This window comes from Stenella coeruleoalba (genome assembly GCF_951394435.1).
Source record: "Stenella coeruleoalba genome assembly, chromosome: X".
NCBI classification, from domain to species: Eukaryota; Metazoa; Chordata; class Mammalia; order Artiodactyla; family Delphinidae; genus Stenella; species Stenella coeruleoalba.
The window spans coordinates 54367567-54378646 of NC_137152.1; positions in this window are offsets into that span (position 1 = coordinate 54367567).

The window sequence follows — 11080 nt, forward strand, 5'->3', positions numbered from 1 at the left end:
CATTAAAAGAAACCAGGATGTCTTAGAGAAATAGCTAATTCCAAGCTTGCAGCAGGAAATAAATAAGATGAGCTTGGAACATCTTGTCATAAAGGATAGGAAAGAAGCTTTCAAAGACTACTATGGTCATATCAAAAGGACTCACAAGCCACTTTGAAGACGTTTCCACTGGCCAGAGACAGTTTGGCTTGAAAAAGGATAATTGCCAGTAGCAACGAGCACGTCTAGTGCCCAAATCTTGGTTTCTAATACTATTCTCCAATTAAAGGGCTCCTTAGAGAAATGGATAATTCTAAGGCTGGACAGGGAATATACAAGATGAACCTGAAATATTTTGTAGTACTAGAAAATAAAGAAGCACTCAAAAAACAACAACAGCAAAGAAAAAACTATTGAGGTATGTTAATGTGACACAGGGCCTTCTGAAAGAACTGTTACTGGCCAAAACTGGAAGAATATGAGCAGGAAAATAACAGTATTGGATTATAACACAAGGAATAAAATGTGTCCGTGAGTCTATAGTGATAGAAATAAATGATTACATAAATAGATGGGGGCGAAGAGACCAATCTCCCCTACAGAAAAATTCTAAATAATTTGTGTGTATACACCTGTCTCAGGGAGGTGCAGCACAACTCCTCACCCCTTAAGTGTAGGCTATGTTTAGTTACTTGCTTCCAAAGACTATAGTATAGAAGGAGCGGGGAGCAGTTGGGAACCCTACAAACACTACCTGAAGTGATCCCAGTTAACATCAGCAGTGATGTCATGTTGGTGGTGTGTAGCCTTGGTTTGATGTGATAAGGAGGAAACTTCACTGTTATTCTCTTCCAAAAGTCATAACCCTAGTCTAATTATGAGAAAAATAGGAGGCAACCCCAGGTTGAGGGACATTCTGCAAAATACCTGATGAGTCCCCCTTAAAACTGTCCAGGTCATCAAAAACAAGGAAAGTGAGAAATTCTCACAGCCAAGAGGAGACAAAGGAGACAGAGGACTAATGTAATATGGAATATTTGATGGGATCCTGGAACCAAAAAAAACGGACATTACGTAAAACCCAAGGAAATCTGAATAAAGTATGAACTTTAGTTGTTAGTTATATATGTATCAGTATTGGTTCATTAGTTATGACACACAAACCATAGTAATGTAAGATGTTAACAATAAGGGAAATTGGGTACGGATGTATAAGAACTCTGTACTATCTTCTCAATTTTTCTGTAAATTAAAACTAAAGTTAGAAAGCTTATTTGGATATTTTTTAGAAATCATTGCAATTCATCGAAACCCATCAAATATGTTTAAATCCATGAGTTCATAACTATAGTTAAAACAAAAATTGTTCAATTTCAGAGGATGATAAGGAACCAATTTATTACCTTGAGAAATGGTAAATTAAAGCAGAAGAATCAAGCATTAATCTTGTTTTCTTTTCCTGGGTGACTAAATAGTAGTAGATGAGGGAAAGCCTCTCTTTATAAAAGCATTCTACTTAATAAAAAAAGAAATGTTAAAGAGTATCACCATTTTGAAATCCTGGGAAAATTAATGAATCTAGGCATTGAGCATCAACAGCTGCTAACATCACAACATATGAGACACAGATACTATGTGCCACCTGCTGGGGGAGGACAGCACCACCTGTATTCATGAGAAGGGATCAACCCTGAGTCATATCAAGCTCTGTGTCCACTTGCCAATCTGCAGAAATACAGAAGAACATGTTGGACTCCATCATGACTATGCGGTCGGCAAAATCCAGATTTGGGGAAACTACAGGTCAAATGCCCCAGCCTCTTCAATAGAGAACTTGTAAGGAAAGAAAGGGATGGAAGAAGAAACCTGTAGATTAAAAATACATCAAAATATTTGAAAATGGATAAGACTAACCTCAAAAGCATTATGCTAAGTGAAAGAAGTCAGACACAAAAGACCACACGTTACTTGATTGCATTTATGTGAAATGTTCAGAATAGGCAACTCTATAGAGATAGAAGGTAGATTGGTGCTTTCCAGGGAGGGAAGGAATGGGGATTAACTGCCAGTGAGCACAGGGTGTCATTTGGTAGATGCTCATGGAGAAGCTTTGGGGATGGGTACAGAAAATCTATATCTTGACCCAAGTGAAGGCTATAAAAGTATAGCCTCCTTATCAACTTTTAAGTTATATATATTTTTGTATGATTTCCAGTATCTTTTATTTTACAGTAAAAGGGTTTAAAAAAAAAGAAAAACAGAACACAAGACTCCTAAGCTGTAAGGAGAGGTCAGATTCCCCACATATTTCATTCTTTATCATGGTAATGAGAGTGTTTCTCGTGGGCAAATTCAAGGTAGCTAGGAAATGTTCCTTTACCCCACAAAGGAAAGACAAAAATAGTGCAAAAGAGACCTAGTATTTGGTACACTGCATGACAAGTGCCATTTGGACCTCAGACCCTGTTCCAAACGTGCAAAATAACACATTCTTTTCTGGTAGGTTCAACTGCCCCGTGATTTCCAATTTTATACACACACAGAATTGTAGAACTGTAATAAAGGAAATGGATGAAGGAGGAGAAGTCACCTATAGTCCCACCTCCCTGGCAAATCACAAATCATAAAATCATAAATATTTTTTACTTCAGTGTTTTTGTCAGGCGAGTGTGATAACCACTATACTATGGAAACACTTCAGTGCTTTTGGTTTGCTGGGGTTCTGTTGGTCAGTTGGTGTTTTCGTTTTCTGTTGTGAGGGGTTGGCCATTTTAGCAAGAATTCTTTCCCAAAATAGAATTCATTTTGAGGGGCAACTTTTATGTTTTTGCCTTCTCGTGAAAACCACTCAGGGGATCCTGTCTCACTATTATTTAACATGTCACCTGTTAAGTAATAGTAAGTACTCTCCCCAGTTCTGCTGGCCCCAGGGTAGGCAGCTAGGTATATATTCCTTGTTCTCTTGTTACGTGGTCGTATTCAGAGTGGAGCTGGGGCCCGTGACAGTCGCTCTTTCCCTCACCCCTGCTTTCTCATTTTTCCACTTGGGCAGAGTTCAAAACAGCAGCTCAGCAACAAGATCAGGAACAGGAGGAAGAGGATGATGAACAGGCAGTCCACAGAGCTCGGGAGTGGGATGACTGGAAGGACACCCATCCTAGGGGCTATGGCAACCGACAGAACATGGGTTAGTCTCCCCACAACAAGACAGGACTACAGGGGCTTCTGTCTTCCCCACCAAGGAAAGCTGTGCAGTCTTCCCCTCCCTGGGCTCCTGCTTCAGCCATGTACAACGAAGGCAGAGATGCTTAATTAATCATGCTTTGCGTTCATTAAAATGTCAATTAAGTGTGTATTTGTACCCTACATGATGAGCCAACAATCTTGTCTTGGAATTATAATCCTATCATGGTATATTCCACTTTTCTTAAGTGGAAATAAAAGAGTACTGAGAAATGGTTCTGTATAATCAATGGCTGTATGAATTCTCTTTGAAAAATGAAAGTCCCCTCTATCATGTGAGCCTGTGCAGAAATACGAGTATCAGCTGCTTTCTTCCAGGGGGTGAGGGGAGGGGGTCAGCTGTGGGTCCCTGGGCTTATGGAGAGATCCTCGTCATCTCCCTTTGATGTGGGCAGTGAGTTAGCCAGCATCAGAGCTGCCCAGACTGGCTGGAGCTTGCTTTCTCCTTTCTACCCCAGTGCTGTGAACTAACCCAACACTTGCTTTACAAGGGACAAGCACAAAAGCCAGGACCTGCCCTGCCAGATGGCTCTATTTTCAGGAATTATAGCTGTAAGTGAACAGAACAATCCTATCTACCCAATCTTCCTTGCTTCAGCCATGAGAAATGAGGAAACCGATAAGGCACTATGAGAGCCATCCTTGTATGAGCATCTGAGGCCAGGGCCTTTACTCTGGAACTACCTAGAACCCTGAGGGTAAGAGCAGCTCAGGCCGTAGCCTAGCTCCTAAGTGGGCTGCTGGAAGACCATTTTGGCCCTCTTTGCCCATGCTGTGCCATACCTGGCACAGTCCCAAGCGGTCAGTGTGCCATGGCAGTCATTTTGCTAGTTAATAAGGTACCTGCAGTCATGCCAATAACTGGGAGTGGAGGAGGGGAGACAGCACAGATGACAAGGGAGGGTACCTACTTTCTGCGGTAAAGAGAAGACACGTCCTCAGCTCCCGGGTTGATACCCTAGAAAAGCAGCCATGTGTTAAAACAAACGATCTAGAAAACATACTTTTGTTCTATGTGGCTTTGGTACACTTCATTTTCTTTTAAGATGACTCAGCCTTCCTATTCTAGCTTCTGCAGCCTAGCTTAGGACAGGGGTTTGAAAAGGAGACTCAGATCCCTCTCCTTTGTAGGGTGGTAAATGGAGGGCTGTCAGACGATGAGTAGGACGTTATGTTTAGTGGAGATGACAGAAGACCACCAATAATATATTTATTGCTAAATACATACTGCTTAATAAAGGATTCATGGTACCCTCACAGCATAAGCTCCTGAAACTGGTAGAGCACAGATTAACTTCCCCACAGATTTGGGAAGCAAACATTCATTTGTAGTTCTCTTCCAGTTATTGCCAGGCTGCCTCTAGCAATGGCCTATTTCGTGCCCCTGAAACTCCACCCTGAGCTCATTCCCCAAATGGGCCAGGTTGGGGTTATCCCCTTGGCCTGAGTCTACTTAAAGATGGTCCTTCCAGAAGATCCAGCCTGATGAAGCCCCCTCACATTCTGATATCTAAGAGGCAAACTAGACAAAGTGGGTTTGAATCCTGGCTTTAAAAGTTGAAAGCTGTGTGACCTTGGGCAATATAACTTCTCTGAACTGCTCCTCTGTTTCCTCTATGTTTATAGATGAGCTGTTTCATAGGGTTGTTGTGAGAATTAAATGAATAATGGCAGCCATTATAATAGGCTGAAGAATAAGTATTTTCGTCTGAGCTCAGTGACTATGGTCTGTCCACTAGGAAGGGAAAGGAAATGGACAGGTAGGTGTTGGAAACTCTTTTCTGTGCCAGGCACCAGACCTGGCACTTTCACATGCTATTAATACTCACAATGACCCTGCAAAATAGGTAGCATTATCCCCATTTTACAGATTAGAAAACAGGCCCAGAGAAGCTGAGTGATTTCTTCAAGTTCACATTAGCAACAAGCTGTGCTGCTGTCATTTTCCATGTGCTTCCCAATTGCGTGTGCTTTTAGTTCTGCATCTTAAAGCAGCTTAAAAAGAGGGAGCAGCTTGAAAAATCCAAACCCAAACCACCACTTATACGTTATTGGAGCTCAAGAAATTTCTTTTTAGCTGACTCACCGAAGAAAAGGTTATGACAGCCCGCTTCCCCCCTGCCATCTCCCCCTCAGCTGGGGGATAAGACTGAGGCAGTGAGCAAACCCATCTCCCTCCATTTTCCTCCCCAGTTCAGGAGAAAACAAAAAGAGAACCACCTTCTTTACTCCCACCGGAACAAGGCGTTTCAGGGTCCTAGAGTGAGCTGGGTTTGATGGACTTCGGGAAGCTAGGACTCAGAGCATTCCACGGATAACAGTACTGCTTCATCGTTTGCACTATGCTTATTTCACATATGCTGCATGTTTCATTCTCACAACCCATCAGGCAGGAGATGATGCCTTCGTTTTACAGGGAAGGAAACTGGCTTGGGAAATGCAGTGAGTGACTTACTTCAGCACACAGCTAATACATAGACCATGCAAACATATCAGTGTAGCCAAAATATTTGCCCTCTGTAGCTCTCACATGGAGGCCAATTAGTTATTTGGAAAAGGTGAACGCTGGGCACTACTTCTTTTAATGCCATCATGCGGTGATTTGTCCTTTCCACTCTTATTCTTTTCAACACCCCTGTGAGAAAGACAGGGCAGGGGACCGAATGAGCTGATTTCAAGCCCAAGAAGTTGGAGTTAAGGTTTCTGAATTGAGTCTCAATCCTCAGGGCTCTGCCCCTCCCTAGCCGGGTGAGCCAGGGCCACCCAGGTCACCGGGGTCACTGCTGTCATCTAAAACAACGTGCAAAGGATAAAACTTTTGAACCTAAATCCACCTCTCTTATGGCAACTGAATTCCAAAGTCCTCCTCTGCTTACTGTGGGCCTCCGGTTTGCTCATCAGCACAACAGATACACTGCCACCCGGCTCTTTCAGACACCCAACAACAAGACGGCACTGTGACCTTCCTTTGTCTCCTTGCAAAACAGCTCCCTCCAACACCTGCACATCATTTCCTCACAGATTGCTTTTCACCCATTCATCCAAGGTTTAACCTGGCTCAGTTCACTCATGCTCCATAGCAAGGAGGTATGGGTTCTAATACCAGCTCTGTCAGTTTTAGCCCCTCCCAGATGCTGACAACATCTGGCCTACTTACCTCACAGGCCAGAGAAAGGAGCAAATGAAATCAAATATGGAAAAGGACTTTGAACAATTAGAAAACATGGCACAAATGTAAGTTTGGCGGCCAGAGGAGGGGATGCATTGTTTTTTAAATTCAGTATTTCACAACTTATTTTAACCCCTGCCCCCCTATTGCTTTCTCAGTCTTCTATCTATATCACCACCAGCGAAAAGGTTTGTGAACATGCTTTTCTTTGTGTGCTAGAGATGACCAGCTCAGGAGAGAATTGTTACATGCAGTGGAAATTGAGAACCGGTTTTTACTTATCTGCCCACCAGGCCGCCTTTGACAAATGTATGTGAAAAGATGGTAAACAAAAGATTTCAGTTTCTTGTCCCAACTGGCAATAAATCCCTCCAAGAGAGGACAACTCAGCAATGACTTAGGCCATCCTATTCCCATGTGGTAGCACAAATAACAGGAATTCGTGTATTGAGCACCTACTGTATACTAGGAGTTGACTATTTCTAATCCTCACAACGTCCCAAGGTAGATATTATTATTGCCTCAATTTGTAAATGAGGAACTTGAGGCTCAGAGAAGGGATTTCCCAAAGATCACTCAGCCCTAAGTGTCGAGCTGGGCCTGGATTCCAGGTGGGCCTGATTCCACAGGCCACGTCCTTCCAGTCTGCCACACTCCCCGGGAAGCACAAAGCACAGGGGACATAGGAAGGTGGGCGAGATACCCCGCTGGCACACTGCTCTGGGGATCACCCCTCCCCTTTCTCTGTCTAAATTTTGAGCAACGATTGTATCAGCTTTGCCGGCCAGGCCCTTTAAGGGCACATCTGAGAGCTGCTCACTGGGGGAATACCCCGGACTCAGAACTCTCCCCTTCCTGGGGCCCTACATCCCTCAACCTGTAGAAGATTCCTGCTCCCAGTGCCAGGCCCACCTGTTTCCAGCCCTATCCGATCTTGGTACAAGTGAATCTTTTAAACCCTCTCTCTATTCCACCCTCTCACTTAACGGTTCCTACACATTTTCTGAGCCCGTCAAAGCCCCCGCTCTTGATCTACCAGGCCCTCCTGGACAGCTAAGACCAGACCCAGGTTGTGAGCGCATGAGACTTGGCAGCCAGGGGCTGGGAGGGAGGATTTCTGCCTGAACTCTGAGGCCCTTCCACAACTCAGCGACAGATACTGCCTCTGCTACCCTGGTGCCCTTGTCCCCGGCTCAGGGACATTGAGTGATTGGCAGAAAGACTCCTCACCCGCTTTATGGAACCTGTCTTCTCCTTTCCTTGTCTACCTTCTGCCTGGGTGAGCTCACCCCACCTCCGGCTTCCATGACTCACCACATGTATGCTGATGGCCAGTGCTAGCCCTGACCTTTCTGCTGAGCTCCCTGACCCATATCCTGTCATCTACCACACCGCTCCTCTTGATGAACAAAAACTCAAATTCAACAGCCTGGCAATGAACTCATCACACTCCCCACCCCTCTGGCTCCATTAGAGTTTCTTAGGGCCTGTTGCCTACTTAGTGCTCTTCCTGGGAAACTCAGCACTGTTTCTGGCCTTCTCCTGACAAAGCCGGCATTCAGTGTCTGCAGAATGAATTACTGAATGAATGAGTCCCATCATGAATCACGCTTCTTCGGCAGGCAGATTCACAATAATGCAGCCTCTTTCTTTTCATATTCAAACAACCTTACATAAAAGGAAACCCAGAATCCCTTCACCTTAAAGCAGCAATCATTTCTCTCTCAGACCCCCTTTCATCCTATCACGGAAGGGACCACATTTTCACAAAGTGTATTCAGTGCAGAGGTCTGCTTTATACTCTGCTTTGAAAGCTTACCATATCACATACTACAGAGTCTACCTTATAATAATTTTAATGACTGCAGATTGTCTATAAGATTGCTATATAATAGCTTACTTAGGCCCCCCCAGATTTTGACCATTTGGATCGTTTCCCGGTTTCTACTGTTATTTCCTTTATTCATTTAACAAAGCAAATTACCTTATTTGCTTGGGCACGCATAAAATTTCCCTGGAGGAGGAGGAGGGGTGTGGGATTGTTAGAGGCCAGGAGTGGGAAGGAGACTTTTCACTGAATTTCCCTATAGACCCTTTTGAATTTTGAATCATGTGAATATGCTGACTATTCAAGATATATATACCAAAAGCTTACTGTACATGAAGCATCTCACTAGAAGCTGGATATAGCAGTGGGGTCTACACTCTCAAACTAACTTCCTGATATGTGCTCTCCCAAAAGTATGTATAACGTACCTTGGGAATCCAGAGGAGAGAGCAGGGTGGAGAATCTCAGACAATGACATTTTCACAGTCACTTGAAGCATGCGTAGGACTTAGGCTGATGAGAGACCACCGTGGGCAAAGGCCCAGAATAGCAAAGGGCACTTCCTGGTTGGGAAAGGAGGCTGTATCTGGTGGGGTGTGAAAGTTATGGGAAGTGAGACTTTCAAGAAGGGCAGAAACCAGTGGAGCAAGGGCTCTGGAGGCCAGGCTCTGGGCTTCGAACTTGATCCCGGAGGCCATGGGAACCTTTGGAGGGTTAGAAACAGGGCAGAGGGTAAGAGCTGTGTTTGATAGCAATCCTCTAGCAGCAAAGGACCAAAGGAAGGTAGAGCAGCTGGGAGCAGCCTTCTGGAGTCCAGGAGACAGTGACAAAGGCCTGAACTAGGGGACCAGCTGTCCCAATGAGCCCCAAACCACCCTGGTTTTAGCACTGAAAGTCCTGCATCCCGGGCAACTCCTCAGCCTCTGGCAAATAGACATAGTCAGTCATTCTAGCCTGAACCAAGGCGCTAGATGCTGCTGTTCCCCAGAGCCTGCCTGCCCTGAGAAGTGATCCAGTGACTTCCAAGAGATTTTGAAATACTCACCCTGTTCTGTCCCACCCTCCACCTCCTCGGTCCCCACCTCCAGCCACTACTCCTGGGTTCATTTACTTCTGTAGGTTCCTTCTAGAGCTGCTGATCTGCAGACACAAAGGGATTTATGAGGAAGACATCCCCACTTACCAACGTCCAGTCTTCTTTCCTTCTGCTCCCCTCCACAAACCTGAGGCTCCCGTCAAACGAAACTAGTCCCTGTGCCAAAGCAAACCTGCAGACTTTTGTGTCTCCCCAGCCGTCACAAGACAGATCACTCTCCCTACTTCTCTGCCTGTTGAAGCCCATTGCAAATGCCACCCCCACACACACACAGCTGAGTACCAGTACCATGGAAAAGCTCCTGGGTGGCAGACACTGCCCGAGAACTTTTCAAACATTACCACTACTCCTCACAGCAAATAAATATGATTAGTCCCTTTTTCCAGAGGAGGAAACCAAGACTCAGAGAAGGGAAGTGTCTTGTCCAAGGTCACACAGCTACTAGCCTTCCCCTCCATCTTCTTTGTACTTCTCTGATGGCCCCAATCCTTGTATTGATGATGTGTGTACTTCTTTCACTCCCTGCCAGCCCCCTGACCCACCACACACACGATTGTCAACCTAGAATAATGCCAGGCTTGTAGTAGAACGTCAATAAAAATTTGGTAAAAGAAGGGACTATGTATGTCCCTTGTATAGTACCTAGCCCATTGACTGGCATTAAATAGGTTCTCCTGTTCAGGTATTGCTGAAATTGCAGTACCGAACCAAGTAAGAGTATGATTGAAGGGGAACGATCAGAAGAAAACACATTATGGCAAAACCTCAGCTATCCAAAGCTTTCTAGAAATGAGTCATTCTGAAGACTGAGGGTGAACCTTCAGAATCCAGGAAGAAGAATCCTAGGGCTGCTTCTTTCTCAGAGTTTACCTCGCTTCCACCCACTTCTTCTGAGCTCCCCGGTCCCCTCGCTCTCCTTTTCCTTCCAGTCTTCTTTGGTTTTCTGTTGTTCCTGCAAAGCTTCTTAGCTTCTGGTTTGGCGAGCTAATTGCAGTCTTCCCCTTGCTGTCCTTCCATGCCTTTTGCACCCTTTCTCCTCACCACAGCACCCCCGCTTCCATAGAGGCTTCCCTGCCCTCCTCAGGCTGGTGGATGCTTCTCTCGTCTGCGTCTGCACACCCCACGGCACCCCATACGGGTGTCTGTGATTCCATCCACCTCACATGCTGGACTGTGGGTTTCTTGAGGGTTAGAATCATATCAGCCCTAAATGTCTATGAATGAAATTACCAGACCCTTTTGTGCTTCTTGGCCACCTCTCCTTTGGTACTGCTTACTCCGAGGCAGCTAAGGGTTTGCTTGTTGGTTGGTTGGATTGTAATTGGGAAATCATGAGTGCTGGTTATTCAGGATTTGTCTGCTCACCTACTTCTCTTCTTCCTGCTTTTACTACATTCACTGGTGTTCATGTTATACTTGTCGAGTTGGCTCAGGAAGGCTCCAGCTCAGACAGTATGCTCTTTGTTTTGGAGGGGAAAGGGCTGGCAAATCAGGGTCATGGCCCAGCCCTGCCAGTCCATCTTGCTTAAGGAACCAGGAGACCAGACCTCATTATTTGTTCCACAAGCATTTACTTGAATGCCTACACTGTATCAGGCTCTGAGCCGGACATTAGGGAGACAGAAATGGAAATCGGTGTGTCCTTGCCCTGCATCTAGCACCCTGTGTGAGCCCTTTCTAGGCCTCTTCCATTTACCCATCTGAAAGTGAAGCGGGGTAGAGACCTGACTGGTAGGCAGCCTTGGAGCTGGCAGCACTGTGGAAC